Source organism: Ostrea edulis, unplaced genomic scaffold, assembly GCF_947568905.1.
Source record: "Ostrea edulis unplaced genomic scaffold, xbOstEdul1.1 scaffold_51, whole genome shotgun sequence".
Taxonomy (NCBI): domain Eukaryota; kingdom Metazoa; phylum Mollusca; class Bivalvia; order Ostreida; family Ostreidae; genus Ostrea; species Ostrea edulis.
The window spans coordinates 17,328-26,669 of NW_026606017.1; the positions used below are offsets into that span (position 1 = coordinate 17,328).

The following is a 9,342-nucleotide window of genomic DNA, read 5'->3' on the forward strand; positions in this document are numbered from 1 at the left end:
TTTCTCTAATTTCGACTAAATCCACACCCCATCAGAGTACCATGCAAGGGGATTTAGACACTGTGTTCCATGAAGAACCAATTCAATTCTACTTTTATATCTGGGGTCACATACTTTCCCTCAGAGTTGCAGTATTTTCGCTGGACCCTGTAGGTTTTAACCTGAATTTCTTCAGTACCCCCCCCCCCCCCCCCCTCCTCCCAATGTATATGCTAGGCATAATGCTGACACCTACATCATGCATATTTTTTTTTTCATTACGCACTCTGCTACACTTGTGATGTATAATAAAATATTCCATATCTAACACATCTATGTACGCAATCCCCTACCAAATGTCATTTCAAATACAGGACATCTCTATCTTTCAATAAATTTGAAATGTACTTAAGTGCGAAACTGTCTCTTGCTACCATGAAACTTATATTTTGCTTTAAAACATAAACCAACAATTCTTAATTGTAATTTCTTTTCATCTTTAAAAAGGGTATTGACATCCCAATATTTAGTGGGAAGTTCCCAGGTATCGTGCGCTAGTGACAGTCTGCTGGCAAATCCAGACATGCGATGGAAGGACGCTTATGTGAAGGACACAGGGACACCTGATCCAAGAACTGTGGCATTTCATTCAGAGTGACAACCTGACATTCAGTTGGTATGACTCTTTGAGGTTAAATATAGGGTTAAATCTGTATACATTTGGTTAACAATAAATAATGATAAATAAATCCAAATAATACATTCACAAATGGAATCATGGCATCATGATACACTGAAATGCGTGTTTTACTGTTTTTTACTGCATTACTAGGTATCACATACATACAAAGAGACAAAATATGGAAAATCATTATTCTGTTTCTAATTATAAGGTATAACAATTTTTCTAAATGCTGACAAAAAAGGTATGGTGGCTAATGCTGATTTTATTTGTAATTTCCTTTCAGATACGGGACCCGATTATTCAGAGAACTGCAGATTTTAGGAAGCTGTTTTTGACAGAAGATTTGGTTTTCTCCATCTGTATTGCCACCAACCATTATGCTGAGATGGTCATATCTAGGGGGAAGGATTGTCATTATGCTTCCCAAGGAAGTTCGCATCCTCTCACTGAAGAGTAATTGTACAGGTAGTACTAGTTTTAAAGTACCGATATTGTGAGTGATTTTCAGTTTAAAACGAATAATAAAATGCATAATAAAAAAATTATCTTTACCAAAATTAATCTTGCTGTGCGTCTAACACATTTATTAGATGTGTACTACAATTACCTCTGATAAAATTTCATAAGTAATTAATGCATACTAGTAATTTTCAGAGGGCTTTGACTATAGAAAACATTTACAGAGCCATTTGAGCATTCAAAAGCTCTGACAATACATTAGTATTTAGGGCTAAGTATTAAGAAATTCTTATTTTCCAGATTTTTGTGCATTATCTTATACATGTTTGCTGTGAAGTTCCAGTCGATAGACAGATATTGGTCAATGCATGCCCCTATCGGAACAACCCAGTACAGTGTATCAGGAATGATGTCTAGAAATAAGTTTTAAAAGGTTGAATATAAGAACATTTTGTTTTATGATGCAAGTACATTTAAATCTAGTGATTGAAAGTTAGTACTTGAACATTCGTATACGTTGAACTTACAGAGGAAAAACGGGTAGTACTCTTTGATAACATTTGATAAGGTGCTGTAACTCCTGTTGCTTAGCAACCAAATATATTTTAATGCAAAAAATTTAATTATTTTAGATTAACAGTAAAGATCTTTGTTTTAATGTTGCAATATTTATTCTATTTAGTGGAACATAATGGCAAAACGTCATATTGTTAGAAAATGATGGATATGTACAATGTATATAAAGTACAAAGTTTCCATTTTATGACCCTTGACCTTAATTCTCTTCATCATATTTTTTGTTAAAAACGTTTTAAAATGATTAAAATTTATTTAAAGATTATATTTTTAAAATAATGTGACATTTACTAATCAACACTCAGTGTAATTGTGTTTAAATTGTGTCAAATGTATGTAGAAAGGCAAATTATGGTCAAAATTGTACTACGAGTGTTGTTACTTAGCAACCAAAAATATTTGTTTGTCAATAAAATTGATTAATTTGATTGTGATGTGTTTGTAGTATTTTCAAAGGCACATCAGCTCATACATTTAGAATTTCCTATTTTTGACTCTAATCTAGTGAGAGGGGTCGTAATATATATATTTCAGAGAGAAAAAATTACAAAAATGTGCACATATGACCTTTGACCCCGTAGCTCTCTTTGAGGTCATGGGATACCTTGACAAACTTTATCAGAAATTATTCCCTGTCCAATTCCTAACAAAATTATATGTCATAGGCCTATCCCAAATCGTGATACATGCAGATTTTATTCGATGTAAAAATATTGTCATTTAGTCTTTAAAAACCTCTAAAATGTGCCGGTAGAGGAAGGGTTAAGCAAGATAATCAGCGCGCGCATGAGGAAGAGAGAAGAGCGGATCTCGAACGGAAGAAACGATACACAAACCACATTATAACGGTTTCAGAGTAAAAAATAAAGATTAATTTCATTATATTAGTCTTATCATTGCCCATTTTGCAACTTTCACTGATGGTTTTAATTTCATAACAATGCCAGACTTGGGCTACATTTAATACATCACCCTTTAACAAATTTTGGAGTAAGGATCTTTGGAGTAGTAATTATCAAGTCTGTCCTTATTTGTATGGGTCTGGTAGGTATATTTTGAATATGTTAAATCACATGAGGATTTCACATGGATTGGGGTATTCACATGTGGTGGGGGAGCATATATATATATATATATATATATATATATATATATATATACAATGTATATTAGTCAGAAGATTTCACATTATTCCAAAGCACTATCGCTCTACGGCTCATTGCAATTCCACTTCCACTGAAGAGGGTTAGCGCTTTGGAATAGATGTTTAAACTTTTTTCCTCTTTATATTTCGCCTATACGAGTTGGCGGAAGTACATGTAAATATCGATATGTATATAGTGAATATATACATGTATGTGCTTTATATTAAACATTTCTTCTTTTAGGACATTCATGTTTATTAAAGAGTTCATTGTAGTCTCTTGAGTCTTTTTTGTATATATAAATGTGCAGTGTGCATGTAATGGTTAGAAGCCGAAAACTGCCCAGTATATCTGTTATTGAACAGTAAGAGGCACGTAGTGCCGAAGGCCGTCCAATAACTGAGATAATGGACAGTTTGAGACTTAGAACTTACTTAAAACAGTTCATTTTGTCCCATTTTTCCAAAAGACATGGATTGCGAATTCGTCAAAAATTTTATAACGAAAATATATCGAACGAATCGGACGACGTCTTCGATGAGATTATACATGGCGAAAAAGAAAATTAAGGAAATTTGAATTTTGTACACGGTAAAACCAGCTTATTTCCGGTCTTAACGATTCGGACTAGATTCCTTGAAAAGTGTCCAGTCACAAATGAAAAACAACACAAGCGCCTCTTTAGCAGTGTCTATCAAAATTCACATGGATAGAAGTGTGCCCGTTTCATTGCAATTCAATTCCGAGCAATCCAAAATGTGTTTAAAGCTCTAGTGTTCAGAGATTTTAGTCTACAGTTGATTTTTGTCTTTCATGAATGCATTATCGTGAAACCCGCAAACTTTACTGGATGAATGTGATTCAACTAGTACATGTTTTTTTAGTTACAATAAAAACTACAAACCTTTCGTGTTACTCATTTACCTCTTGTCCCTCACATGTGACTGTTCAATAACCTCCGAATAATTCAACATTTATGAGTAACTTAAAGGACAAATTCTATACAATACGACATATATTATCGTATAGATTGATTGATTGTATCTTGCTTAGGGTCTATCGAGAATTTTTCACTTATAAGGAGACGTCACCAAAACCGGTGAAGGACTTCAAATTTAGGCGTTTGCTCGGCGCTTACGGCGGGTTCTTTAACATGCCACACCTACTACGACACGGGACATCCGTTTTTAAGGTCATATCCGAGGACCCGTAACATTCACACTTGATGCCGAACGTTTGGCGATGAACTGTCTCTACCTGTTTTAACGACTTGGGTCTGTCGCGGCCGGGATTCGAACCCCAGCCTTCCGCATGCGGGGCGAACGCTCTAACCTCTAGGCCACCACGGCTGGAAATCAAAATATGCCATCACAGAACTGTTTTAGCTTACAACAGTGCGACATTTAACTCTGGACACGACAAAAGTCCGGAGTTTCGCCAACCCTTTTATTGAGGATACAAATAAACCCTTTACAAAAAAAGATGGGATTTTATGTTCACAAGACATGCACCAACATTTACACTTGTACCTATTGTAGTTTTTAAGATATTTCACCTGAAATCAAAAAATCCCATGGGATTTTGGAGGGATTTTTAATCCCACTTGGGGGATTTTCACTCCCACCAAAAATCCTATGGGAGAAAAAATAGAATTTCTCCCATAGGATTTTAACTCCCATATTTAAACTTAATATGGGATACAATGTCCCATAGGAGGAAATGTCCCATAATGAACATGAAATGGTAGTAAATATCCTATTTGAGCATGAATGGGAATAGATATCCCAAATAAAACACAGGATGGGATTTTTATTCCATGAATATAACAATAAAACAGAAAATTGTATCTTAAAAAGTGTTGTTTGTCATGATTCTTAAAATGTACTTAAAAGACAAGGCATGACATTAATTTTTAAATATATATAGTAATTATAAACTCTTATGTGTAGGCCTATGGGTTTGTGAATAAATGTCTAAAAAAACATGAGAGATAATAAAAGATATTAGAGCTCTGCATTACTAAACTTTTCCCCATGCAATTTTAATTGTATACATATAACCCTTGCACAAAAATATCCATATAAAATTGGACGGGACTATATTATTGCAACAAGCAGACAAGAACACTATGAAATACTCATTCACACACGGGCACTGTAAGTTAATGTAAATATATAGTATGTGCATGTATAAATATATATACATGCACATACTACATGTATCTATTTACATCAACTTCCATTGCCCGTGCATTCAGATGCAGTTGCTCACATTCACTATTCACAACCCTTCATATGTCGTCAGGTGTTAAAATATGTTCACAGGAACCGGTAATTTTGTCTGTATTAATAATAGTGTGGGTATATACCATATACCGTTCCATCCCCTAATCAGCTGCTATTGGGGGGAAAAACCTACAAGGGCTGTTTCAAAATAGTTCTTAAAATTATCGTCACCCACCATCCTTGTGGTTTTATAAAGGGTAGCAGTATTATTACTACAGATTAAATTACCAGTTCCTGTGATATGTTGTTGAATTACGGAATAGGCCTAACTTACAACTTGTTTACATATTAAAGTAATTAGGGTGTTAGTGTGACCCAGTAATCCCGTGAGTTACCCACAGACTTACCTATGCATAACGCTGTAAGAATCTTTCTGTCTTCTATAACACTAGTCTCTAGGTATACGTCTTGCTTTCTCTAGCTCTCGTATAAAGATGCCTCTTGGCGGGAACTGTCATCCGGGCTCCGGAAGCTGTCTGCCAAACAGGTCGTACTGGGGACGACTCCCCAGATACTACACTCCCCCCCGTTTTCTCTGAAGGACGGAGAAATGGGTCTAACCAGTAATCAAGGTGGGCGCGCCACGCCCCCTCGGAGAGACTTATCCGAGGACGCCGGAAAACTCCGGCAAAGAGAGGACCCGGGCATACTCCCGGAAGAATTTAACTGAGACCTCTAAGGTCCCTACCCGGTGTGGAACAGGGATACCCTGTGACCCACAACCCCTAAACTTCTGACGGAGAAACCCCCCGAATTAGTCCCCAGTGCAAACCAGGACAGCCTGTCCTGGGCCATGCACCCCTGCCCGGTGGTAAAGGGAAACCCCCCATAAAATCCACCCCCCATGTGGACCAGGGTCACCCCTGGCTCTCACACTAAAACTGTGACCTTCCCCCAAAACCAGGGAAAAACATCCAGGAGCGACTTACCACTCCTGGATCACCGCCAGGGTCACCCTGCGGGCACCATGCCACCCCCGAGGCATCTCCGCAGTCATGTACTGGGAGGTAACGAACCCAGGGGGTGGCCTAGGGAACTCCTCCCCACCGACCGGAGGGCCCCCTATATCCCCGTCCAAAGGGCTCTCCCCAAACTCGAGCATGGGGGACGAATCCCCCCCACCCTGATGCTGGTCGGTGGCACCCCCTTCGATCATCTCTGGTCCAAGAGGGCACCACTCGACCGGCTCCTCCTCCTCAAAGTCCAACTCCCACCCCTCTGGCTGAATCGGTTCAAGGGGGGGAGGCCCATCGTCTGAGAAGGGGGAGGCATCTCTCGGCTCCTGGCGGATGAACGGGGCCTCCTCAGGAGCTACCGGCGGCGCCGTGGGAGCAGCGGTCCCCGGAGCCGGAGCCCCCGAGGAGGGCCTCGTTCTGGCGCGTGAGGGACCCCCCGACGAGTTGGGCTTCATAGAGAAGTCCCTCAAGCGCCTACGACCTATCCTCTCGCTGGCGGCCAACCTCTTGTAGGCCGCCCTCGAGCAGGGGTCTATCTTGATAAGCAAGACAGCCTGTGCCCTCCAATGGAGGAGGAGCGCGGGGTGGACGTCCCCGCGCAACTCGTAAACTGGGGGAGGGGCTTCCCCCACACTACGACACAGACTGTCCATGGCCTCCACCAGGTCTGGTGTGAGGCCACCGTGGGGGTCCGGGAACACCTCCTCGGCCCGTAAGGAAGATGCCAACTCGGACAGAGTGGCACCTGGGCCGAGGAGGGTCCTGGCCAACCACTTCAGGACCCTCTCCCGGATGGACGAGACCTCCCGGGAGGGGGGGACGCCACGCCGGAAGACCGGCGGCAAATGGGTCAGCGTGACATGCTGCCGGAGCTTCCGGGTAGCTACCCCGCACAGCAGGGGGCACTCCGAGTCCCGACTGCTGTGGGGGCTAGGGCGATTGGGAGCCCCCGCATCCCTGGGGTCCCCAAAGTCCTCCCGGATCTTTACTGGGCTGGGCCTGCGGGGTGGCGGAGTGGCCCTCCGCCTCCTCCCGCTCTGGGACGAGGAGTCGTCCCTCTGGAAGCGTGCCCGCTCCCTCCTCCAGCTCCTGGGGGGGGAACCCCCCTCTGACTCAGCGTCACGTTGTTTTCTGCAAAGAGAAAGAAGAAGGTGTGAGCCACCCGTACCCTTACAGGAGCAAGGGGAGCACACATAATTATCTAACCTCTCTGCATCTTCCAGAGTCACTCCCACACACTTCCCATGAAACCACTCCTCACACCTATCACACTGTATCATAAGTTTGCCATCGTCCGCCTGGCGGCAGAGGCAATAGCGCGTTTTCCCCGAGGGGGCCCTCGGGGGAGCCGGTGATGGCGCGCGATGTTTACGCGGTCTTCCCCGTCTGCGCTTCGGTGTAGGGGTTGGTTCCTCCGGGGGAACCTGTGCAACCTCTGGATCCTGGAGACTTGCCGGGTCCTGTGTCCTCGGGATGCCTTCCGGTTCTGACACAGCCCCGGTAGGGGTTCTGGCATGAACCCCTTCGTCTATGGCTTGACATGAGCCCTTCTCAGCTAAGTACCTCTCCCGGGCATTGGCAAGCCAGCGAGGTAAGTCACGGTCCTCGCACTTTTTCATGCGGTCATGGTTGACCAGCATAACCGTCGTCTTGGTCCTTACTCGGTAGAGGTGGGCACTGAGCTTCTGGACCACCAGCCCTGGACCCTTCCATGAGGGGCTGAGCTTACGGCATTTCCCCTTCACGGTGGCTGTGTCCAGGACATAGACTGTATCCCCCTCCTGATAGGCTCGAAACCTGACCCTAAGGTCGTAATCACGCTTCATGCGCTCCTCGGTAGTCCGAAGTCGGGCTCGGGCGATCTCGTGGGCGGCCTGGATGGACTTCTCCAGGTTCACCACATAGTCCTCTAAGTCTAGGTCCTCGCCTCGTATGGGGGGAGCATACATCAGGTCTGCTGGGGTGTTGGTCTCCCGACCTAACATCAACTTGTTAGCCGTAAACCCTGTGCTACGATTCACAGACGACCTCAGGGCGCCTGCTATCTGGGCCAAGTGTATGTCCCAGCTGTTCTGAGCCTTGTCGATGTAGCACCTGACAGCATCCATTAACGTCCGATTGTACCGCTCTACTTGGCCGAGGGCCGGTAAGGGGTTGTTCGTGCCTTATGGATTTTCAGTAGCTCACAGACTGCTGCAAAGAGCTTGCTCTCGAAGTTGCGCCCTTGGTCAGTAAATACCTGGAACGGGCAGCCAAACCTGGCAAAGAACTGGTTCACTGCTGCTGAGGCGGTCACTTCAGCTGTCTGGGAGGGAAGTGGTACACACTCGACCCACTTAGTGAATTGATCCACCATAACAAGCAGGTACTCGTTGCCACTGTCAGTCCGGGGCAGTGGGCCCAGGAAGTCCAAGTGCACTCTCTCCATGGGAGCTCCTGCATGATACTTTATCATCTCTGCTCGCGCGTGTCGCTGGGGATGCTTGTTCCTGCTGCAGGGCCCACAAGTGCTTACAAAGCCCTCTACTTCCCTCATCATGCCATACCAGAAAAAGCGCTCCCTAAGGCGGGCTTTAGTCCTGCTGATTCCCTGATGGCCTGAGGCAGGGACGTCGTGGCACAGCCTGAGAACTTCCTCCCTCAATTCCCGGGGGACTACCAATAGCCGACTCCTCGACTCTCCCTCCCCCACCAACTTCCAAAGGACTTGGTCCTCATCCTTCATGAAAAATTCCCTGTCAATCCAGTAATTTTTCAAAGCCGGGCTTGCTAGGAACAGCTCTCCCTCCGCCGGCTCTCCATCAGTTGACAGCCATTGGCCAAAGAGCTTCAAGTCCGCATCCTGCTGTTGGCTCTGCATCATCTCGTCTGCGGTCATGCCTACGAAGGACAGGGAACCACTGCCGGTATCTGTAAGTGTCCTAACAACAGCTGGTATCTGAGGACTGGTGAGCAGCCGTACCTGGGTTCTGAACGGACCAGATGCCGTGTCGTCACTCTCAAGGTCCACTATCTGGCTGGGTGGCCCGAGAATTTCTCGGGAGACATAGTTCCAAGCCGCCTCACTGATCTCAGGGCTGTGGCCCTCCGGAACGACTCCAGGCTTGCACTGGGCCAAGTTGATAGCCGAGTCCTCAGCCAAGTCAATTTCCTCGTCCGACGAAGGCTCTTCTAAGTAAGTCCAAGTACCCGGGCGGGCGAGTGGAGCCACGTCATCCACTTCCTCCACAAAGGTGTTCCATGACTGGTGAGCCTTC

General features: G+C 44.7%; 1 long non-coding RNA gene across 1 annotated transcript; it reads left to right on the plus strand.

Moving 5' to 3' along the window:
- Positions 1 to 280: 280 nt before the first annotated feature.
- LOC130051153 (uncharacterized) lies at positions 281 to 2,128 on the plus strand. The gene is made up of 3 exons (XR_008799525.1): positions 281 to 655; positions 948 to 1,129; positions 1,424 to 2,128. It is a non-coding gene; the product is annotated as an uncharacterized LOC130051153 (long non-coding RNA).
- Positions 2,129 to 9,342: the final 7,214 nt, after the last annotated feature.